Source organism: Mus musculus, chromosome 12 (assembly GCF_000001635.26).
Source record: "Mus musculus strain C57BL/6J chromosome 12, GRCm38.p6 C57BL/6J".
Taxonomy (NCBI): domain Eukaryota; kingdom Metazoa; phylum Chordata; class Mammalia; order Rodentia; family Muridae; genus Mus; species Mus musculus.
Genome location: NC_000078.6, coordinates 4,506,504 through 4,531,741, shown reverse-complemented (window position 1 = coordinate 4,531,741; position 25,238 = coordinate 4,506,504). Strand labels below are relative to the sequence as shown.

Below are 25,238 nucleotides of genomic sequence, written 5' to 3'. Positions count from 1 at the left end.
TTTTTCCCAGTGGAGAAAAACTGAGAATGGAATTGGAAGACCTGGATTTTGATTTTCAGACTTCTCTTTGACTTTGAATATGTCACCATATGTCTCTCAGGCTTTGTGTATTTTGAGTAAATCATCTATGAAAACATAATGGGCCTGTGGACTAGTACATTCATTTAGGAGAGCAAACTGGCCTTTTCAAGAGGCTACTACCCCAAGCAGAAGCTCATCACAGGCCCATAAGATCAACTTTATGAAGATATAGCTTACATCCTTGAGGTAACTGAAATATGAAGGATATTTTAAATTTTATTTTAGTTATGTGTGCGCGCGCACACACACACACACACACACACACATGTATGGAGGCCAGGGTGTCATAAATTTTTGAGTCAGCATCTCTCGCTGATCCTGGAATTTATTGATTCAGCTAGACAGTCTAGCAAGCCCTGGGGTCACACAGGCCTGGATTTTTTTTTTAAGCCATTAAACGTGAATTCTTTTTTTTTTTAATTTTTGATATTATAGTTTAATAACATCTCTCCTTTCCCTCTCCTCCCTCCAAACCCTCTCAGAAACTCTTTCCCAGAGACTGAGACAGAGACAGACTGAGACAAAGACAGAGTCAGAGACTGAGACAGAGACAGAGACAGAGACAGAGACAGAGACTGAGACAGAGACAGAGACAGAGACAGAGTCAGAGACTGAGACAGAGATAGAGACAGAGACTGAGACAGAGACAGAGTCAGAGACTGAGACAGAGACTGAGAGAGAGAGAGACAGAGACTGAGACAGAGACTGAGACAGAGACAGAGACAGAGTCAGAGACTGAGACAGAGACTGAGACAGAGATAGAGACAGAGACTGAGACAGAGACAGAGTCAGAGACTGAGACAGAGACTGAGACAGAGACTGAGACTGAGACAGAGACAGAGACAGAGTCAGAGACTGAGACAGAGACTGAGACAGAGACAGAGTCAGAGACTGAGACAGAGACTGAGACTGAGACAGAGACAGAGACAGAGTCAGAGACTGAGACAGAGACTGAGACAGAGACAGAGTCAGAGACTGAGACAGAGACTGAGAGAGAGAGACAGAGACTGAGACTGAGACAGAGACTGAGACAGAGACAGAGTCAGAGACAGAGTCAGAGACTGAGACAGAGACAGAGACTGAGACAGAGACAGAGTCAGAGACTGAGACAGAGACTGAGACAGAGACAGAGACTGAGACAGAGACTGAGAGAGAGACAGAGACAGAGACAGAGTCAGAGACTGAGACAGAGACAGAGACTGAGACAGAGACAGAGTCAGAGACTGAGACAGAGACTGAGACAGAGACACAGAGACTGAGACAGAGACAGAGACAGAGTCAGAGACTGAGACAGAGACTGAGACAGAGACTGAGACAGAGACAGAGACAGAGACTGAGACAGAGACTGAGACAGAGACAGAGACTGAGACAGAGACAGAGACAGAGACTGAGACTGAGACAGAGACAGAGACAGAGACTGAGACTGAGACAGAGACAGAGACAGAGACAGAGACTGAGACAGAGAGAGATGATGGTGTGCTTAAGGATCATTCAAACTTCCTATTATTTTCAAATCTGTTTTTAGGTTACCTTGTTGTTGTTCACTTCTCCAGCCTCTATCTTTCTCTAATTGTCTTCTCTCTACATTTCCTCATGTTTTAAGAGTCTGTGCCTTCTTTTGGGTTCTTCAGTCCATATGATATATCATCCCTTGGGGCCTTTACACATAAATGTCACATCCTTAGAGAATCTTTCTCTAGCCACTCTACTTAAGTCCTTTAGTACTGAAGACTTGCTCTCTTATGGCTTAAATCTTAAATGTTCTCCATGGGCTCACATTTTGAGTTTTGGTTTCCTAGCTATAGAATTATGGAAGTGGCGTGCCAGAGCCTTTAGGAAATGGGGCTTACATGGCAGAAGTAGGTAATTAGGGACCAGCCTTCCATAAGGCTGCTTCCTAGTCCACCATGATTAGAATAGTTGCTTCCTCACACTTCTGCCACCACAGATGGCTCTGCTACACCATGCCTTCTCTGCTATGATGGACTGAAACCCTCTGAGCTGGACCCAAAGCAAGTCTTTCTTAAGTTATTTATATCAGGGATTTTGGTCACTAGTTGGCAAAAGTAACGAATAGAACATTCAGATAAGAGTGTTTTAGTTTCTCTGATTAAACCTGGCCATATGGGTCGTATATCTTTGGAACTGGTTTGCAGGAGAAATGTGGAAGAGCTTGCAGATGTGAGCTAGGGAGGTGCTTCAATCAGAGCTTAATGAGCCCTTAGGATTGGAGTCTGGAAGACTAGAATGCCATTAGGCACGTGGGTAGTGAAGGCTATGCTCATGAGGTTTCAGATGGGAACAAGACTAGACATGTGAGGCTTCTCATAACATCTTCCCTTATAATTTGCTTGCTCTGTATCAGCTCACCTTTCACTCTGCATCTGTTTTTATACCCAGCTATGTGCTCTGAGAAAGAAACAACTATGGTTCGAATTCTTCACATTTTTAATTGTTTAATTTTTATACTTTCCTAATTTTAATACAAAGCTTTGATATTCTGTTTGAGTAGGTCTCTCTCTCTCTCTTTTCTTTGTTGCATTCATTCATTCTTCCTTCCTTCTCTTTTTCTATGCTTTTTAAGTTGGGTTTGAAGGCCAGCTTACATTTAGAAAGTACAGTTTTGACAAAGACCAAATTTCTAGATAAAAAAAAATTCTAGATAATGTCATAACAGCTTAAATTCTGCCCAACAGAACTTGGACAATTTGGACACAATGACATCATGGACTTATGATGGTGATTCACCCAATGTACAAAAGGCTCTATCCTTTCTATAAGAAGAATAATGACGGACTTAGGAGGGCTCAGGCCACAGAAACTGGGGTACCCCAATGATTTCACTGAAACAGGTAGAACAGGTAGACTGAGACCTTTTGAGAACAGATCCTGTGTCCTGCTGACCTTTCCCTATGGTGACTGGCAGAACATACAACGTATATGGGATCTTCAACCAGAGCTTGCTAAATGATGGATTATATTGAAGACATTGCATAAATGAAAAGCAATGAGATCAATTCTTTTATATGACTCATAAATTGGCTCAGAAGATGCTCGACTGAAGAACTCAAAAAAAAATAAATCAGTATCATTGACCCAAGTGTGTGGTCACATTTAGCTGTGCAAGTGGCATTGCTATCCATCAAGTCCCCATCTCCCAGAGACTCTAGCTCAAGACTTTAAAAGCTCACATGAGTCATCCACTCTATTCCCTTCCTCATCTGAGCAGTCATTAAAACTCCTGCCAGATTTACATGAGCAATATCCTCAGTCCCCATCGCCTTATTGTCTAATTTTTAAAGCACAGCTATGGCCATTTCCTTCTGGCAGTCGATCCTCCCCTAACTCATCAGAATATTCTTCTGTAACTAAGGTATTTAACAAGATGGACTGAGAGGGTTCAAGCAGAAAGCAATTGTTCTATCTTATGACAGTCCTTTGTGTATGTGTGCATACATGTACATGCATATAAGTGCACATGTGTGTGTACAGGTACACATATGTGGAGGCCAAGGGTAAACGTCAACTGTTTTCTATCTCTCTCTGCCTTATTTTTTTGAGCCAGACTCTCTCATTGAACCCAGAACTTAAATGCTTGGCTAGATTGATGTTGGGGTTCAACAAGCCCCGGGGATCTGTTTGTCTCTCCAGTGCCAGGACCACAAATACATAGTGCCACACTTGGCTTTTCATCTGGATGCTGGAGATCTGAATTCGGGTCCTCTTGTTTGTGTGACAGGCACTTTACCATCTGAAGTCATCTCTCTGGCTTCCATAAAATGCTCTTTAAAATCTTTCTATCTACTCTTGGTTCTCTGATTACCTTCCGGTATTAAAATGTTCAGTCTGATCTAATGCCAGAACTTTCTTATCCTAACGAAGTGCTTTTCATCCATTAGTGTGGACCACATCCAGACTCACAAACGGGCTGAAGGAGTACACGGCCATTCTCTTCTCTCTGTCTCACCTCCTCTGCTGAAGTTGGGTCTAGGACAGAAAAAACCAGGGAACAAGAAGTGGCTCTTGCCATTGTAATCCCTTGGTGAATAGCAGACCTATAGCTGTTGTTTTAATTTTAAGGACCTAAAGGCCTCCCCCGCCCCCTTGGGCCTCTCTTCATAGAGATGTGGACAATGTGTGGACGATGGTCACATTAATTAAATTTCTTCTTTATTGTCTGGATGACAGTGAACCCATCTCACAGAGTGTTTTCCTGTGCTGGAATCATCTAGACGGACCTCTTAGGGTCCATAATATGACTGGGGTCCATCTTTTCTACATGGCTACCTGCCATCAGCTGTCCTATGATTTATATGAGTGCACTGTGTTCTGCTGGGACTCTCCTGCCTGAGACATCTCCAGCCAGCTTTTCACTGCAGACATTTTTTTCTGGTCAAGTCCAAAGGCATTGGCTGGGTCTCTTGCTTAACTTTTTCTTTCACAATGCCTGGAGCTCTGGGCACGTCTGATCATGGCAGTGCTGGCTCTCGCCTGCTCTGGAGATTCTGCCTGGGCAGTCTTGTACCCCATTTAGGATGTTGAGGTGGGGATGGGGGAGGCATTCACTTCAACCTATTGTTTTCAGCTTTGGAGCTTGGGCCAAAACTCCCAAGAAAGGAAGAAGCCTATTTTAACACGCTGCTACATTCCTTTAAAAACATCAGATACTGTTTTTGTTTTAATTAACTGTTCCAAGTTTACAATGTTTGATTTTTTTTTTTTTTTTGAAGTTCAGACTCAGAACAGACATCTGAAGTGGATCACTGGACCTTGATCATTTTGCAAATTGAGAAATAAAAGCCTGGGGAAGTTAATTAACTGGGAGAAGATCACACACCTTATCATGACTGGACAGGGCTTGATCTGAGGGCTTGACTTTCAAATCTCATGCTTTTCCTACCACATTATCCTGCCTATAATGCTTTTTCTTAAAGGAGACCAGATATATTTGCTCCTGAAATAAAGCTACTGGAGATGTTTACTGATTATCAAAACATCTCTGAATTGGATGAGGTGATTATAAATGATTTTAATTTGGAGGTTTATCTATATTTCACATACTTCTGTGGTCAAACAGTTATTATAAAAAAACAAAAATATTTAAAATTGTTCTTTTGGGCTGGGTTCATGGCTCAATGGTTAAGGTGTTTGCCAAGCAAGCATAAGAAAGGACCAGAGTTCAAATTTCCAAAACCAATAGACTATGTCAGATGGGCACAGGAGCCATGAGTAACTGCAACCTTGGAAGGTGAAGTCAGGGGACCCCCAGGGTAAGTTGGTCATCAAGAGTAAGCCATATCCATGAGCTCTGGACGTGATTAGAACATCTTGTTTCGGTGAGTACAGTGGAAGAGTGATCAAGAATGAATCCCTGCATCATCAACAACCATCACATTTATATGCATGCATGCATGTGTATATGTGTGCACCCACATACATGCACACATGAAAATGAAAAAATAAAAATAAACTGAATTATACTTCTCAATACATGGCTGTAACCTGGGCCCTTGTAACTTGGAGACAATAGAATTAGGAATTCAAGGTCATCCTTCCCAGCCTTGGCTACAAAAGACTCTGTTGTCCACCACCCCCCCCCCCCAAACAAAAAGTGATTATTTTAAAGTATGGTTATCTATAGGGGATAATGACTCCACACATGTACTCAATCCCCAGCACTGCCCAAAAGACAAAAAAAAAAAAAAAAAAAAAAAAAATCCACATCAGTGAAAAGGGCAACTTCACTAGACAATAATAAAACCTGAAGTATAGTCTTGACTACAGTTGACCTTGCGTTAGTCATCTGACCTCTTTGGGACTCAGTTTTTCAAGTATAATGCTGAAACCTACCATATGTAAAATTAAGTGTTTCCCTATTCTGAGAATAAAAATCCTTTCTTCCAAGCCTTGTGAGCATGCTGAGACCGCAGCTCAGTGACAGAGTGTGTGCTTATCATACAGAAGGCCCTGGTATTTTGTGGGTTGACAGGATGCTTGTGGAGCAACTAGGAGAACTTTCATGACCAATTTCAACGTCTGACGCTTTATGTAAAGTCGTGATGATAATGGTCTGTGGCCTGGTCTCCGTCGTGAGTCCCCGAGTGAATGAGCCCCAGGCTTATCAGTCCATCCGGACGGCCCACCCTGGGACGGTCCGCCCATCCGTGCCTTTGCTCACTCTCACTTCTCAGAGCCCACCGCTTGCCTGCGTGTAGTCTCCTTGACTACTCGAGCCCTCATCGATCCCATTTCAGTTCTGCAGATTGAGCCTCTGTTGCACCATTTACCTAGTAATTTCATGCTCTTCTGGCTGCGCGCCGTGATTCTTTGCATATTTGATTTTTTTCTTCTTCTGGGCATTTGCCTGCAGCCTGCAGCTATACTTGGCTGTCTCCATTTCCCCTATTCTTGGTGAACACAGCCAAACATTCAAGGGGGCTCCACACACATTTATTAGTAAGGAATATTATTGGAAGGAGGCTAAAAGGTTCAGTTAAAGACTCGAGACCTTGCAGAATAGGCTGAGACCAGAGCTCGGTAACAGAGTGTCTACCTAGCATGCAGGAGGCCCTGAATTTGATCCCCACACTCACAAAAGACCAGTAGAGTCCCCAGTTGTCCCTGGAACAGGGTGCCCTTGACAACCTACCTTGGCTCTAATAGCCGATGAAATAAATTCTTTTTCCTCCAACTCCCTTGGGTCTCTCCCCAACCTGGCCCTGGGCGAGGCTGACTGGGTTGCCTTTCTGTTGCTATCACTTCCTGGAATTAGACTCGCGGTTTGAACCTCTCCTGGAAAAGGGATCATGAATCTCTCCTTACATGCTGGCTGCAGCACACCTTCCTTCGGCCAGGCTGAGGTAGTGGAGCCGGCCAGAGTACTATCTGGGGTATACTCTCAGCCTCTTGGCTGAGAAGGCCCAAACACTCCCTGTTGCCCGTCATCCTCCACCCTCCCCCAACCCCCATGCAAGGGAGGAGCAAGCTCTTCTTTCCTTGCTTCTCTGACAGGTCTCATCTGCCCTCTTCCTCTTCAGACCCCCCCCCCCGACCCCCACCCCCCATCTCTCTGTCCCCATTCTCCTCTCTCTGGCCACCATCCCTGGCAGCCTTTTGAGGGTCAGCCTTACTTTTCCTCTCTGTTATTCACCTCCTCTTCTTCCCCACCCCACTCCAGCTCACACTGTACCTTTCTGATTCTGTTCTCTCCTCATAGAGCAGACAGAAGACAGGAAGTGATTGTCACCCTGATTTTCATACGTGTCCCCCATTTTGAGAGCTAGGCGTTCGTGCAGCCATAAGGTGTGGGAAGCAATACTTACCTCAAGCTGCTCATTTAGAAGCAGTGTGGGGTCTCCGACAGGAATAACCCACACCCCGTGTGGTAGCACAGAGAAAGCCTGGGACGTGCGGGTGCAGCTGGTGCTGGCTGCAAGATTAGGGAGCGGCCAAGGCCCCCCAAAGTAGGCCACACACACTTCACTACACAGTTCTGAGCTCTCCCACCAGCCTTTTCTACCACTCTGCCTCAAGCCTCACATCCAAAGTGAAATGTGGGTGTTTTAATCACTGAAGAGAATCCTTAATAGTGCTCCTTCAGCACAGAGCTGCCTCTCCAGTGCCAGGAACTGCGGGGAGCCTATTGCTTCCCGTCCTGAGCTGGCTCCCGAAGCCTTAGGTGAGGCTCAGTACAATTTTCAGTTGTTATCATACGAGGCCCTTAGAGACGCTTCTCAATTCTAGCAATTAGCCACATAGGGGTCAACCAAGTGTTCTCAGCTCTAATTAACAGCTGTGTTGAATCTGGGACACATACAATTCCTCTGGGTATACACTCCTCAAACAGAAACAAAACCAGAATATCAGGCTCTTTCCTCCTTATCAGAGGCCATGAAGTCTGAAAATTATTGCCCAGGGTATTTGCAATTAAAAAAAAAAAAACCCTCAGAAAACAGGAAGCAGAGGGGCTTCTGGGCGGGATTTAAAGGCAAAATAATAATAATAATCTCTGCTTTATTCTGAAATTACCCAATGGGCCCAGGAGAGTTGGGAAGTGCTGGGGGGATTAGTTAGTTGCCTCTCAGCGCTGAGCCCAGAGCCCAGCTACACCCAGCAGGCTACATGATATCATCACCACACAAATCAAAGGCTTCTCTCCGGCTTCAAAAGGGGCAGGAACAGGATACTTTGTGTTGGGAGTTCTGCACTGAGCGGGAACTACGCTGTGCCTGTTCGAGTTGTTCGCTGGGTATTCTGGCTTCGTGCCCTGCCTGACAGCTGCAGGGGTTCTGTAAGAAATCTGGGGGAGAATTTCCTCTGCAGCCATGACTGAGAACCCAGGATCAAGAGCTTTGCAGACAGAAAAGACATTACCGCCCCCCCCCCCAACCCCCCACTAGCCCATCGCTTATTAGGCTCAACAAACAACAGGCAAAAGCGGGACAGCTGGCCCTCTGGCCCTGGATGGAAAAAAAAAAGCGTTTCACTGGGATCTAGCTAGCTGGCTTCTCTTTACTAATTGAGAGCAACTGCATGGCACTAAGAAATAAGTTGTTGCTTTAAAGCTAGAGTATTCCAAATAAACAGCAACGTTCAGCAAACAATACCTATGGCCCCAGATCAGTTAATGTTAACTTTGTGCTACATTTTTCTCACATATTTTTCTTAGGAGTTTGCATGAATACATTTGAAATGTCCTTTCTTTCCCCTGACCCCCACCACCTACTCCCATGCTGGTGTTGTTAGTTTGGTTTTGTTTTTTTTTTTTAATTTTTGTATGCATGTATGTGTGTGTGCATGTTTACACATGTGTCGGTGGTGTGCCAATTGTTTGTAGAGATTGGAAGTTGACACCAAGTTTCTTCCTTAATGGCTCTCTCCACCTTTTAAATTGAGGCACTGTTTCTTGCTGAATCAGGAGCTCACAGTTGACAAATCTAACTAGCAAGGATGCCTCTACATCCTGTGAGCTGGGACCATAGGTGGGAGCCACACTCACTGACTCGGTTTATTTGGGTTCCGGGATCTGATTCAGTCCTCACATATGTAAGGTGAATGGTTTACCTACCAGCCCATCTCCTGAGGCTGGGCTGTTTTGGACCTCTCAGGTAGCCCCAAGAAAAAGTATGTGTTCTTACTATTTATGGGCATATCCATGAGCAATGATGTTGGACTCTCTGATGTGCAAATGTATACAGGTGATATCATTCTGTCTCTTACCTTTTGTAACAAGTTTTTATTTCTCAGAATCAACTACATGAGTCCAAGCAAACCTAGCACAGTCATTTTAACTTCAGAAGCTATTTATTATATGACTTAAGGTGTTTACCCATTCTCTTATTGACATAATTCACTAATATGCTTTTGAAGAGGAATTACCAACATTGCCCCCATGAGGAAATTGGTTTGTTTCTTCCTTTCTCTTGGTGGGACATGGGACATTTTTAGAGACAAAAATCTCTAGGGCAAAGAGTCTCAAAGTTTATCTCTTGAGATCCTTTTACAACTGTCTACACTGTCAAAATTATTAAAGACTCAAAATAGCTTTTGTTTATATGGATTGGGTCTATTGACTCAAACGTGACACTGAGAAACAAAACTGTTTTAAAATTCATTACAAAATAACAATAAGAAATTGCACATTTGTAAACGAAAAAGAACTATTTTCCATATCTAAAAATAAAGTGAGAAAAGGGGCTTTGTTCTGCATTTTTCCAAGTCTCCCTAAGGATGCCTGCCCTAACAAGTGTCATCTCCTTCTCGGGGGCTTCTCCTTGCTGCCTCTGCGTCCAGCCTGTTGCAGCTGTGGTCTTCACCGGACTGCATGAAGAAATGCAGGCATCACACAGATAGGCAGTGGTAAAGGGAACAAGATATCTAATAGCCTCAGATAATTTTGGATATTCTTCATCAAAGAATGTAAATCCAAATTCAACAAATAATAGTTTTAAAGATTATTTTGTGTGGATTCTGAAATCACATAAATGTCCCTCTGTGTTGTCACATAAACCTGTTAGTCCATCTTGCTCATTTGAAAACATTAGTTTCCTTGGCTGATCTATGTGCCCTTATGATGCTGACAGATTTCACTATGAAATGTCAAAGTGCACACTTATTTATAACATTTCTGATTTTATAATCAAAGTTTTTTTTTTTAATTGTGAAGTTTGTGGTGATGGGCATAACTTCCAAAATTCTGGGGTTTGCCTGAAAGCTCAGCAGTCACCCTTGGCAGCAGACATAGCCAGTCTCCATCCCTGAAGTAACAGGCTCACTTTCTTCTTCTTCTTCTTTCTTCCTCTTCCTCTTCCTCTTCCTCTTCCTCTTCCTCTTCCTCTTCCTCTTCCTCTTCCTCTTCCTCTTCCTCTTCTTCTTCTTCTTCTTCTTCTTCTTCTTCTTCTTCTTCTTCTTCTTCTTCTTCTTTGCCTGCCAAATTCCCGAGTGTGAATAGCATGGTTTGTGAGTGTCTCTTTCAAGTGAAAACAGTATGCCCTGGAAAAAGAAAATAGTGGCAACTTCAGTTCATAGTTCAAAACAACTCCCAAACATTTGTCTTTGAAAGACCACAATCAAGCCTTGGCAGGCAGAAGTTTTATACATTTTCCCCATTTCATTAAACATGTTAAAAAAGATGCACTCTGGACAACCTCTGAGATTTAATAACATTTATTAGCAATTTATTGCTTTGTTTATAAAACTGAATTTATTATTTATTACTATTATTATTAATTTGCTTTGAGTTGCAAGACAGTAAAGAATACAGTAATGAAGAGAACAGTTAGTGCAACTGTCTAGCTTTGTGTTCAAGTATTAACAATGTTAGCCACTGTTTCTTTTGCATTGGAAGAACAACTAAAAGGCACATTGAAAAAGGCAAATATTATAAAGCAGAATTGCTCGGACCTAGGAGATGAATATACAATTACGGAGATTTTTGGTAGTGTTGGAGGGAAATTGAAGCCAGGAACGCTGCATGTTGTAGGTGATTATTTTATCATTACATTATATCCTCTAACCTGAGGGTTTTTAAAAATTTATTTATTTATTTATTTATTTATTTATTTTTGAGACAGCATCTGGCTGTGTAGCTCAGGTTGGCCTTGAGTTTACTAGATAGCTAGGGGGAGTTGGAGGGGCACTGGAGAAAGAGATGATAAAATACATTGTATGCACATATGAGATCCTCAAAGAGTAAATAGAAATATTGTTTTAAAAGTCTTTGTATTTTTCATACAGACTTTTTGACTTCTGTTAGACTGGTACCTTAGGGATTTCTTTTTACAGTTAATAGAATATTTTATTAACTGCATTTTCATTTGCTTGTTGATTTATTTTTGTTGTTGTTCATATGTTTCCTTATTTTTGTGAGACAGGGTTTCTCTGTGTAGCCCTGGCTGTCCTGGAACTCACTCTGTAGACCAGGCTGGCCTTGAACTCAGAGATCCACCTGCCTCTGCCTCTGCCTCCCAAGCGCTGGGATCCAAGGCGTGCACCACCACCATCCAGCTCACTTGCTTGTTCTTAATATATAATAGTGCTGCTGAATTTATATATATTTATATATGGAAACTGTACTAAACTCTCTTTTTAGTTCTAATGTGGATTATCTTGGATTTTTTTATATAAAGTTATTAATAAAGCCAGTTTAATTGGAGCCTCCTGGTTTCTGGTCTTCGATGTAAGGCTGGAAGTTGTCACTGCTGCTGAAGATGAAGCCCAGGTGGTGAATACTTGCCTAGAAAATATGAAGCCCTGGACCTGATGCCCAGCATCACATAAACTAGATGTGGTGGCCTTGCCTACGAGCCCAGCACTCAGATCCTCCCGTCAGAAGGATCTGAATCGAGGTCACCACTGGCTACATAGCAAGCCTGGACTGCAGGAGACTCTGTCTACAATAGAGTAAATAAAATAAAATAAAATAAAATAAAATAAAATAAATAGTTAGATAGCACCCAAGTCCATGAGAGAAATAGTCAATCAAGCTGAAAATCAAATATATGAAATATATTTATATTAATTATCATGCTAGCAAAATTAATATGTTAAACCTTATAATTAAATATCAATTAATCAACATAAAGATCAATTAATGTAATAATGTATACTAATCCAACATAAAACTGATGTCACAGAGCAAACCAATACTCCCTAAACTGAGAGCTAGAAAGCAGAGCAGGAACATCCCAGCCTGCCATAACAGAAGTCTAGAAACAGAAACCTCCTTCGGAACTGGGGTAGGAAAATCTAGGCTGAACTTGAGTGACTGGAGGTGCAGCGAGTCAAAGGGTGCAGTTTTAGTGGTTCCTCTACGCTTTTATGAGTTTTAACTTTCAGGATCATCTACGTTTACATCCTCGTGGAGACTAGTTCCGAAAACCCCCTGTATGTGCTTCGGGCTGGCTGGGAGAGACGGAAAGGAATGTTTCTGAACACTGCCCACAGCATTGCTCTTCCTCTCAAGACAAACTGTTTCACCAGATCCTAACTGGTTAGGACTTCACGGAAGACTGAGTGAGCTGCGGTCTGGGACTTCTGCAAGGGGAAAGAGGGAAAGAGAAGTCCCCCAACCCTGCTGCCTCTGGCCTCAGGTTCTCTCAAGGGCAGGTATGGGGGCGCGCGGGGGGGGGGGGGTGCAGTGGCCACAGACAGAGGAAACAAATCCCAGTGAAGGTCACAGTCCAGGGACACAAGCTCATTAAAAGCCTAACTGTGTGTTTTTAAAAGGTTTTCTTTGCTCGTTTAGTTAGTGCTGTGCATGTCACTCCACTGCTTGCATGTGAAGGTCAGAGGACAACTTGTTGAAATCAGTTCTCCCCTTTCAACCATGTGGGAGCTAGGGCTAGAACTCAGGTCTTCAAGCTTAGCGGCAAGCTCTTTACATGCTGGGCCATTTTGCCTCTTAGTCTTAAGTCTAAGAGACCTCGACTCCTCTCCCTATACTTTATCACTGTATCACTTGAATCCCTTTATAAGATTAGAGAATATAGCTGCAGCAATTGTGTGTTGAGCTCAGGCATTATTTATTACATTATATTAGAGAAACCTAAAACCTAAAACCTAAAACCTAAAACCTAAAACCTAAAACCTAAAACCTAAAACCTAAAACCTAAAACCTAAAACCAACAAGAGGCAGAAACAAGGACACCAGAGGACATTTTAGTTTCTAATACCGACAGCCACAGCCAACAGTGAATAGGGCTTAACCTCCAACCAAACATTATAAAACCTCACATGAGTGAGCTGTTTACTTCGGTTTCATGAATCCAGTATATATCATGTCTGGCTTTCAACCAAAGACTTGAAGGCATAGCAAAACACAAAATCACAGGCCAGAAAATCATCAAAATCAGCCTCCGATATGGCAGAAGTACTGGTGTATAATCGTGCTGGGGATATTAATTTTAAACAACTAATTAGCATGCCATGATAGTTTTCCTCCTATGGTGACAATTGTTACATAGTTTATATTTTCAGGACAACTGTTGACTGGATGCAATGACAATGGCCACCATTTCTCTCTGAATTTAAAAATGCTTCTAACATTAGACTCTTGAGTATATAACCCTACCCCCAGGCTTAGGAAAGTCTGTTTCTTCCCACTTAGCTAAGAGTTGTGTGTTTTCTAAAATCATGAATGGTTGTTAAATTTTATTGAATGCTTTTCCTGTATCCTCAGAGAAGGTCACATGGCTGGCTTCTTTTATTAATGTACTGTGATAAAATTACAGATTTTTTCCTTCTGGTAATTAATCTGTACACCAAAAATCCAAATTAGCATGATTAAAAAGCCTCACATATCTGGATTTGAATTGTTTAGGACTTTTCCTTTGTACATTTATGATTTAATTTTGATTGATTTATACTTTCCTGTCTTGTATAGTCATTGCCTGGTTTTAGTATTGAGAATATACTAGTCTCATAAAATGAATTTTCCATTTTTTAGTTCAATTTTCTGGAAGTGAACTTGACTGTAAAATCACATGAACCTCATGTTTTCTTTGTGGTAGATTTAACTATTATTCCATGTTTGCTTGTGGTCATAGGTCTAGCATATTTTCTACTTCTTAAAAAATAAAAACTGTGTGTGGATGTGTGTGTGCTGTATTGATGAAAGACTTTTTATTGTGATTATAGTTAAGTTTTGTTTTCTTTATTTGAGGCTGAGCCTGCTCTGTTTGGTTTTTGTTTTTATTGTGGATCAACTTTACATCATAGACTGGTTTACCAAATTTGTTGAATTTTAGACATTACCAGTTATAAGTTATTTTTGATAACTTGATAAAGTATATAAGAGTGTCTAAAAATAGATAAAATAAGGTCCAGTCTTAGTTTTGTCAAAGGTCTGTATTGTTACTGTCTGTTTTTTATAGAATGGGTTTCTATAGTTTTCTTTCCTTCTTCCTTTCTTTCTTTCTTTCTTTCTTTCTTTCTTTCTTTCTTTCTTTCTTTCTTTCTTTCTCTCTTTCTTTCTTTCTTTCTTTTTGGTTTTCAAGACAGGGTTTCTCTGTGTAGCCTTGGCTGTCCTGGAACTCACTTTGTAGACCAGGCTGGCCTTGAACTTAGAAATCCCCTTGCCTCTGCCTCCCAAGTGCTGGGATTAAAGGCATGCGCCACAACTGCCCGGCCTTTCTTTTTTCTTTCTTTCTTTCTTTTTTTTTTTTTTTTTTTTTAAGATTTATTTAATGTATGTGGGTACACTGTAGCTGTCTTCAGACACACCACAAGAGGGCATCGGATCTCATTACAGTTGGTTGTGAGCCACCATGTGGTTGCTGGGAATTGAACTCAGGACCACTAGAAGAGTACTCAGTGCTCCTAACTGCTGAGCCATCTCTTCAGCCCTGTAGTTTTCTTTATTGTTCCTTCTACTCTCTACAACGCCACTCATTATCTTTTTCTTTTTCTCTTTCTTTTTCTTTTTCTTTTCTTTTTTTTTTTTTTTTTTTTTTGGTTTGGTGTTTCGAGACAGGGTTTCTCTGTGTAGCCTTGGCTGTCCTGGAACTCACTTTGTAGACCAGGCTGGCCTCGAACTCAGAAATCCGCCTGCCTCTGCCTCCCGAGTGCTGGGATTAAAGGCGTGTGCCACCACGCCCGGCTTGCCACTCATTTTCTAATGCCTACAATTAGTGCATTGATTTTCATTTTTGTTAAAAACGATGCATGCTCATGATCAGTAGGTGCCCCTTCTGTGCTTCCCATATGTGAACTTGTTAAGGTTGAATGATCAAAAACATGTTTTAAAAATTTCAAACATTAAAAAAGAAATGTTGCTGGGTGTAGTGGCGTACGCCTTTAATCCCAGCATTTAGGAGCCAGAGGCAGATTTCTGAGTTCAAGGTCAGCCTGGTCTACTTATCCAGTTTTAGACCAGCCAAGAAGGTGTCTGTGTGTGCATATCAAGCATTGTACAAGTTTGTGTGTGCACACTCACATGTGTGCATGGGTGAGTGCACTTGTATGTGAATGTGTTTATCTGTGTGTGTGTAGTGTGTATCTGTTCCTGTTTCTTCAATATGAGGGAGTACTTACCCTTCTACATCTTTCTCTGTAGAGTGTTGCATAGTTTTACCTGTTATCTTTTAAACACTACACTGTTTCTCTCTTGCCGTTTTTGCCTTCTGTAACTCCATTTAAAGGATTTAGTTTTCTCTCTCTCCCCCTCTCTCCCCCTCACCCCCTAGTACTGAAGTTGAACTCAGGATAGCATGCATGCCAGGTGTGTGCTTTACCACTGTGATGGTCAATTTCATGCCTACTTGTCAAAAGTTGGGATCATTTGGAAAGGGGACTTTCAATTGAGAAAATGCCTCCATAAGATTTGCCTACAGGATCGTCTGCAGTGCATTTTCTTGGTTGATGACTGATGTGTTGCCACCCTGGGCTGCTAATACTGGGAGCAGGCCAAGCAAGCCATGAAGAATGAGACAGTAAGCAGCATTTCTCTGTGGCTTCTGCAGCAGTTCCTGCCACCATGTTCCTGCCCTGCCCTCACTGGATGATAGAATACAAGCTGTAAGATGAAATAAGCCCTTTCCTCCCCAAATGGCTTTTGCTCATGGTGTTCTCCCACAGCAAACCCTGCTGCTGTGAATGTGAGATCTCCCTCGTGTTTTGTCCACTGAGGTTTCTTGTGGGTGGGAGCATGAGGTTGTTTCTTTTCCATCTTGTGCCCTAAACTGTGAGACTAACTTTACCTTGATGTTTTGTATTTTTCTTGCCAGGGCATAAGACATTTTATGGGTCCTAAACTAACTTGGAGATCCATGCACATTTAGGGTACCCTCCTTCATTATTTGGGTGACATTCTGCCCCCTACTCCAGTGGAGACTTCATCTGCTGTTCTTCATGCAGAGAGCACCTTTGCTGTGTCTGTGAGCCACTGGAACAGTGCTTATTTCTATGCTCCCTTGGCATGGACTTAACAAGTGTTAAGCAGGACTTGTGCAGGAATTCTGGTTGTAATTCCGCCTTTCCCAAGTCTGTGGCCATGGATTATTTCCCTGTATGAATGCTCAGTCTATCACCTGGGGCCCTAGGTTCTTAGGCGCTTTTCTCAGTTACTCAGCATAACTGCGATTTACTGGTTTCATCTGAGCTAACTCTTTTCTCTTAGCATTTGGGATTTCCCATCTCCTCCCCCTTCTCCTCCTCCTCCTTTTCTTCTCTAATCTTGACTGTCATTAAATTTTATATAGGATTTAGTTCACATTAGCACAGTATTTCATGCTGTCAGAACCAAAACACTCTATACAAGTATCTTAATATTACTGAGATAATGCATAATCAGATATTCAGAGAATAAAACATAAGAATAATTTTAAAAGCCGGACAGCGGTGGCGCACGCCTTTAATCCCAGCACTTGGGAGGAAGAGGCAGGTGGATTTCTGAGTTTGAGGCCAGCCTGGTCTACAGAGTGAGTTCCAGGACAGCCAGGGCTACTCAGAGAAACCCTGTCTCGAAAAAACCAAACCAAACCAAACAAAACCAAACCAAACCAAACCAAACCAAACCAAACCAAACCAAACCAAACAAAACAAAACAAAACAAAACAAAACAAAACAGAATAATTTGGAAAATGTACTGGAGCAGAAGATGAAGTCAACCTTATCAACTGGTGGGTCACAAACCCTGTGGGGATCAAATGATTCCTTCACAAAACACAGACACATTCATAATTCTAGCAAAATTACAGTTTTGAAGTAGCAATGGAAATAAAGTTATAGTTGGGGGCTGCCACAACATGAGGAGCTATTTAAGGGTCACAGCAATTAGGGGGGTTGGGAACAAGGAGGGGAACAATGTTGTTAAACATCATCAAGGTCTGGCAGGGAAGCCCCTAATGTTTCTCTACCCGTACAGGATGGGCTTGGATGGAAAGCACCAAATCTCAGATCTTTCTGATGGAGTCTTTAGCCCTCTGGTCCCATCCATACAAACCCCATACAAAAGTCCGAGTCCCTGGAGTGAGCTGACTGCAGGAGTTTCAGCTTTGTCTTGGCCACCTTTCCCGAATACATCATACCTCCAATCCTGAGCTGGTATCTTAGCTCTTCCCTTCTAACCCCACGGGACTTCGGATCCCCTTCCTTGTCCCAGGCCTGCGCCCTGGCCAGTGAGCCAGGTTTATCTTAATGCCATTGCTAACTTCCTATCTGTAGTGCCTGCATTATACACTTACTCCTCAGGCCACAAAGCTTGCTAGTCTCTTTATGGGTAGGATTTTAGTAAGTAGAAGGGAAAACAGGTCCTACCCAAGAGGGAATGGAAGTGAAGAGTTGCAACTGGGATGGAACTACATGCAAGGCCTTACATGGTAAAGCCAAATATCTCTTTACTCCATATTGGGTTCAGGTTCACATGTACTCCCTTTTTCTTTAGAAAATATATCTTTTTTAAAAAGTGTGTCTGTGCACATGTGTGCATATACACATATGAGTACAGGTGCCCAGAGTTCAGAAGAGGGTGTTGGGTCCCCGGGTTCTGGAAACCAAACTTGGGTCTTCTTCAAGGTCAGTACATGGTCTTAGCCACTGGGGAATCTCTTATTTATTTCTTATTTAGTATATGTGCACACACGCAGGCACAAACATATGTGAGCCTAAGAGGTCATAAGATATCTTGCAGGGGTCGGCTCTCTTTTTCAACCATATGGATTCGAGGGCTAGAACTCAGGCCACCAGGTTTGGTAGAAAGAACCTTTACACGTCGAGCCACCTGGCAGGCCCATGTTGATATGTATTTCTATTTCATTTTGAGTAGACAAAGGTGCTCCTAACTGAAACGATCTGAAGGGTTCCTATTACATTTAGTGTGACATTTAAACTGCTAGAGGCCTATGAGCACCGATCTCAGTCTCATCATGGCTACTCTTCCGGCGTAGCTCTTTATCTTCCTTTCAATATAAAGTCTTAGGATACCCTTTATTTCTAGACACTCTTCTGGGTTATTATAATTTAAAAGCATAAATATAAACGTGTGTGTAGTGTTAATCCTCACAGTTGTGGGATGGAGATGACAACATTACTTCCTACCTAAACACTAGCCTTGAACTACAGAATACTAAAAGAGAATACTAAAAAAACAACGTTCATAAAATTCATTCTCTGAGGCAGAAATCTTACTTCCTCATCAATGTATCAATATTCACATCACTCCTTCCCTCCTCCCCTTCCCCTCTTCCTTTCTCTTAATGTTCCTTTTTCCTTCCTTCATTCTTTCTCTTTCTTTCTTTCTTTCTTTCTTTCTTTCTTTCTTTTTTTTTTTTTTTTTGTAGTAAGGATTCAACGTAGGACCTTCCTTGCATATGCAAGGTAAGGCAGCCCTCTGCCACTGAGCCACACCCCCCTTTGCACTACTTGGTATGGTGGAATGCTTGCAAACCCCTCAGATTCATACACTGCAGACTAATTCTCGACGTATTTGGAGTTGGATTCTGGGAAGTTAGTAGGTTAGGACAGAGCCCTTGCAGGCAAGGATAGTATCCTTATTTTTAAAAAAAGAAAAAGAAAACGAAAACGAAAACGAAAAAGAAAAGCCACCAAGAGGTCCCTTGTCCCTTCCCCTATGGAGTCAGAGTGAGGACACAGCTTTCTGTGAGAGAGAGGGTATGGATTCTCTCAGCATCTTGGACTTCCCAGCCTCCAGAACTGTGAGAACCAAGTTTTTGTTGTTTTAAAGCCACCCAGTGTGATACTTTGCTATAGCAACTGGAACAACAAGGATACTGCCAGCTTTCTCCTGGTAGATGGATATTCAGAGTATCCCTGTGTTCTCTAGAATTTAGAACTAATGTGTGTGTACGTACATATGTATGTATGTATATATTTTTGTGTGTGTATGTATGTATGGTGTATATATGTATATATTTTTGTGTTTCTGTATGTGTATATGTGTGTATGTATATATATGTAAGTGTATGTATATATTTTTGTGTTTATGTATGTGTATATGTGTGTATGTATATATATATATATATATGTAAGTGTATGTATATATTTTTGTGTTTATGTATGTGTATATGTGTGTATGTATGTATATATATATATGTAAGTGTATATATATATTTTTTGGTGTGTGTATGTATGTGTGTATGTATGTATGTATGTATATGTGTATTATATGTGTATATATGTGTGTTTAGCACCACAACCTTCTGCTGTAGCACTCACCACTTAAGGTATAACTTTGAGCTCAGTAGCCCCGATCAGGGGACTCTAGACTCAGGTGTACCCAGAGAGGACTCTCAATCCCACTACTCACTAGCTCTGTGACCTTAAACAAACTGTCTAGTGTACAAGCTTTCTTTCCTTTTTCTGTCAGATGAAGACCAAAGGAAGTGCCTGGTACAGGGTCCTATACACAGACATTTTGATATCTTTCTGTCTCCCCAATGCATTATGGTGACAGTGTAAAAACAAACACAGCTCTCACTCATAGGGAATAAAAGATTTTTCTGGAACCAAAAACGAGTGACTGTGGCATAGGAATGTGGATTTGTCATCCCAAGTACCGTGTTCTTACCTAGTAACTGTTTCATAAAGATTTCTAGTAACAGAACAAAGACATTTATAAGTTAAGACACTTTAAAAATACATTGGGGTCAGGAGAGGTGGCTCACCTGTTAAAACTACTTGTTGCTCTTGAAGAAGACCCTGGTTAGGTTCCCGGAACCCGAATAGTGGCTCACAACCATCCGTAATTCCAGCTTTGGGGCTTCCAGTTCCCCCTGGTCTTTATGGACACTGGCATGCATGACACACAGCCATATATGCAGTCAAGAAGCTCATACACAATGAATTAATAAATATTTAAAAAGTAGAGAAAATTTGAAAACAAACTATGACATGGTTCTGTTACAGAGTATTACATAATGGAGAAAAATGAATCCACAATTGAAAAAATAATTATATTATTGATAAATAGCAGCATACTGTTAAGCCAAAGGAACAAGTCCCATAGTATGCCAAGTTCAAAAGCAAAGAAAGCTAGCGTATCATTTGGCCCCGTCATATGTGTAATAGAACCAAATGAAGAGCAAGGGTGTGAGAAAAATGAAATTTCAGAGTGGTTGCACTGATAGTGATTGGTTAGTGTCATAGAGATGAGAAATGGGCCAACACAGTTTATGGAGAACTTTTAGCTCTTGAGAAGTTGGTCTATGAATGGTTTATCCTATTGTCAGAACACAAAACAAAGCATGACTCAGTTAAATGAGGTTTATGGAAGGACTAAATGACCAGTCCACCCCCTTGACTCACTGCACAGTATTAACAGGAATCAAGACTCGGATGAGACAATTTTATCTTTCTGAAGTTCAGTAACCAATCGTGCCACTTATGAAGCTGTCTGATAGATAGGCCTGGTTTTCTTTGTATAAACCAGGCAACAAGGAGAGGTGTGCTTCTATTTGTGTCTCTAAATGTTTTCCCTAACCAGGTTTTAGAATAAGCTTTTTGATTTTAGAATAGGTTTAGATTTATAGAATGATTACAAAGCTAGTCTGGAGATTTGCAATAGCTCTTTTGTTTGTCTAACTACTTATTATGTTGTTGTTGTTGTTGAGACAGGGTTTCATTATTATTATTATTATTATTATTATTATTATTATTATTATTATTGAGACAGGGTTTCACTATATAGTTCTGACTATCCTGGAACTAACTGTGTAGACCAGGCTGACCTCAAACTCAGAGAGATCTGCCTGCCTCTGTCTCCCTCTACCCACTCTTAACACCTTATGTTACCCATTGGCTTTGTTTCTAAAGATGGAGCAATACCAGGTACTTTATTGACCTTGATGGATTTTACGTTTCCACAGAGCACAGCACTGAGCCCTTCCCTTGCACAGACTTAGTGCCCCAAATGTGTTGAACTGCCGAGGAGAGTAAACTTTTTAAACGACTACATTTTCTGCAAAAATAAGCTCTTTTACGAACACTTCCAATTTGCTCTAAGCAGCTTTAGTTGCTTTGAGCTAGAATCCTGTGCTAAGTTGAGTTTAACGTTCTTGAAAGTCATTGTTTCTGAATTATTTACCAGTGTGCTCATTAGAGCAAATGCAGGAAGCCAAGTGCTGAATTGTCTCCCCCCCCCCCCCTTTCTTCCCTGGGTTTCTTTTCTAAATCAGGTCACGGAAAATGGATGCTATTTCTTTAAATAATATTACCGCGCTGATCCCTGGATTACAATTAGGTTACGTCACTTGCTTATGAGCTGCTTTTCATTAAGACTTGCAGTGGGCAATGGGGCTTTACCTCTCTGAGCAAAGCTTCGGAGAACAATCCTGTAAAAGCCAGAACACATGGGGCGGCAGCGGCAGGGACCGCAATAATTTCAGCACGGGAACTGGGTTCAGTGTAGGAGGCTCCTTTTCACTTTAAATCCTTAAAACTGCCTTTGTCCTGCCAACCCTCTGGTTCTAAAGACTTAGGAAACTCGCATGCCGAGGGCCCACACTGGAAGGGAAGATTGGGGTGGCCGGTGCTCAGGAAGCTGAGCAGCAAGAAGCTCCCCAGGGAGGGTACTATCAAGTTTCTGCAGAACTGGCTCTGTTTCATCCCTTGCAGAACACAAATTACTAGGAAACATTTAAAAGTTGTGGCCAAGGGAGGTAATGAGAATACTGGTTCCACAACATAGCTGCATCTATGTAAATAAGCATTTTGTAGCTGTAGGAAGCAAAGTATCAGTTATCAGGTCAAGTACAAATCGAGGCGAGATTCCAGATCCTGATGCATCAAAACATACAGACCTGTTCTTAAAGATGGAGAGGAGTCTGGGAGTGTTATGTGGGCAGAGGCAGAGGCAGAGGCAGAGGCAGAGGCAGAGGCAGAGGCAGAGGCAGAGGCAGAGGCAGAGGCAGAGGCAGAGGCAGAGGCAGAGGCAGAGGCAGAGGCAGAGGCAGAGGCAGAGGCAGAGGCAGAGGCAGAGGCAGAGGCAGAGGCAGAGGCAGAGGCAGAGGCAGAGGCAGAGGCAGAGGCAGAGGCAGAGGCAGAGGCAGAGGCAGAGGCAGAGGCAGAGGCAGAGGCAGGAGAGGCAAGGAGGATCTCTGAGGCCAACCTGGTCTACAGAGTGAGTTCCAGGACAGCCAGGGGTTGGGTAGGGAGATTGGACACAGGGAACCGATGGAGATGGCTCAGTGGATAAAATATTTGCTGCATATGCATGAGGACCCGAGGTCTCATCCCTAGCACCACAGAAAAAGCTGGCCAGTTACATTTGTAGTCCCAGTGCTAAGAAGGCAGAGATGGGAGATCCAAGTGGGCATGGGAGCTTGCCGGCCAACCAGCCTCGCTGAGACTGCCAGCTCCAGGTTCAATTAGGGACCCCATCTCAAAACAAAACAAAATAAACACTGTGGACATTTGTAGAGGAGGGGGCAGTGGATATCCACTTACCACTTGCAACACGTACATACAAACATCACAACATACAATAAACAAACAAATGTGCAATAAGCAAACAAAAACAGAGATAAACCTATGTTCCTGTATTGTTTGTGGCTACCATGCAGAATGTTCACTCTAGGGTTAGGACATTTTTCATAAAACCACCTCAGGCCAGGTGTAAATGACTTGTGACAACAATCCCAGCACCTGAGAGGGTAGGCAGGAGGACTGCTGTGAGTTTGAGACTAGAGTTTGAGACTGGTTAGGTTACATAGTGAAACCCTTCTTAAAACAAACACAAAACAAATGAAACCCACACAAAGAAACACACAAAACCATACACTAAAAAAAAAAAAAAAAAAAAAAAAAAAAAAAAAAAAAATTACCTCAGAGAAAATTGTAAGTACCAGAAATTGAAGTTGACTGAGAGTAATCTAAGTAGCCAGAAGAAGGGACAAGAAAGACAGGCTTACTGTAAAGGGAGGAAGGCTCTGCTCTCCAGAGAACCACAAGCTGACTTAAACGAGAAGCAAATTTTACCAGATGCAAAATGCTTCCTTAGAGTGGAAATCAGAAGCAGGAAATGACCTTGAGCCATTTCCACGTCCTTGAAGAACACCTAGAGTTTACCCCATAAGAACAGCCAGGAGTATTTCTTTAAGTAGCTAAATTCATGCATGCTTCTTAATTTTTGATAAACATGAAAATTTAAAAATTCTCAAGCAGGGATGGATATTTTACATAGTTATATAAAATGGTGAAAGAAAATGTATTTCTTCTAACCCATGGTCAACTTTCAAACTTAAAGCCACCATCTATCTTCCATTACGCTTCTTACTTTAAAAAACAAACAAACAAACAAACAAACAAAAAACCAAACTTTAACAATCAGTACAGCTCATGTAAAAGGGAACGAAATGGTTGAATGCAAAGTAGTCCATTAATTCTAATGGTGTTTGCACATTAATCTTGGCCTCAACACAGTCCACAACTTGCCTAAGCCCTGTTGGTTGCTGGGGAGTCTTTGATTCTTGTGTGTGTGTCCAATTTACTAATGAATCTTGGTGTCATTTAGGGCTGAACCAAGCCACATCTGAACGGGTCTGGGCAGCTGGGGAAGAGCACCCACATTGTGCTGATTGGGGTTGGAAGAACACCAGCATGGAGATGAGTCAGAGGAGCTCAAAGTGTGCAGTAAGTCAGAACAAATGCCCCCCACCCCCTCCCGGGCAGCAGGGAAGAACTCGGAAGAAAGGAAAGCACTGGGGGCGGTCCGAAAGGGAAGGTGTCAAAGAGCTTACCACAAAATCCTTCCCTTGGGGCTTCTTGCACCCTGAGCTCTGTGGTCCAAGCCTAAAACCAGAGAGCACAATCCAAGTGAGGGCCAGAGAGAAGTCATCCCAATTCTAACCTTAACGTGTTGAAAATCAAGCAAACAAAGTCCACACCTTGACACCCCCCGCACCCCCACACCGTGGTGCTCAAGCCCTTGCAATTCACTCTGAGAAGTCTTCTTTGATCGTGGCCCCTCTGGGATACCCTGTGGAAAGAGCATGGGGGTCTAATGTCCCAGCAGCTTGGATTTAAATTTAAATCCTTCCTCTGGCACTTTAAGTGAGTGCTATCAGGATAAATTATTCTAATGCTAAACCATCCTTTTTGTTTTTTAATCTGGAAGGAAGAATGTCCTTCATAGTCAGCGGTTGTTTAGGCAGCAGCGGAGGTGGTGTGTGGAGTGTGGAGTGTGCAGGTTGCTAAACCGGATTTCATGGTACAATAGTCCCTCTTTATCTGAAATTTCACTCTCTATGGTTTCAGGTACTAAGGTCAACCTTAGTCCAAAAAATATTAAATAGAAAATTCCAGAAATAAATTCTCAAGTTTAAATTGCAGGCCATTCTGAGCAGCATGGTGAAATTAGCACTGTGCTATTCTATCACACAATGATGTGAATTAGTCCTTTGTCCGATTATATCCACACAGTATATGTTACCTGCCTGTTGACTGGTCAATGATTTAGCTGTTTCTGTGATCAGATTGACAGTAGCAGTATCAAAGTGCTTGTATTCAAGAAACCAGTATTTTATTTAATACTAAACAAAGGGCAAAACTGGAAATGCTAACATTTTAAATAGGCCAAAGTTTAAATGTTTTCAACTTTATAGTGAGAGCGAGAGAAAGAGAGGAGAAAGAGTGTGTGTGTGTGTGTGTGTGTGTTTGTGTGTACTATCAGAGGTTTCAGGTCTTGAGACTCATTTGCTACTGAT

At 42.0% G+C, this 25,238-nt stretch overlaps 2 long non-coding RNA genes across 2 annotated transcripts; both read right to left on the bottom strand.

Annotated features, from left to right (window-relative positions):
* Nucleotides 1-2,619: 2,619 nt before the first annotated feature.
* Nucleotides 2,620-7,629, bottom strand: Gm31938 (predicted gene, 31938). The gene is made up of 3 exons (NR_136891.1): nucleotides 7,404-7,629; nucleotides 6,731-6,873; nucleotides 2,620-4,068 (listed from the first exon to the last, which is right to left on the bottom strand). It is a non-coding gene; the product is annotated as a predicted gene, 31938 (long non-coding RNA).
* Nucleotides 7,630-9,365: 1,736 nt separating this feature from the next.
* Nucleotides 9,366-24,502, bottom strand: LOC105244649 (uncharacterized). The gene is made up of 2 exons (NR_168676.1): nucleotides 24,273-24,502; nucleotides 9,366-10,572 (listed from the first exon to the last, which is right to left on the bottom strand). It is a non-coding gene; the product is annotated as an uncharacterized LOC105244649 (long non-coding RNA).
* Nucleotides 24,503-25,238: the final 736 nt, after the last annotated feature.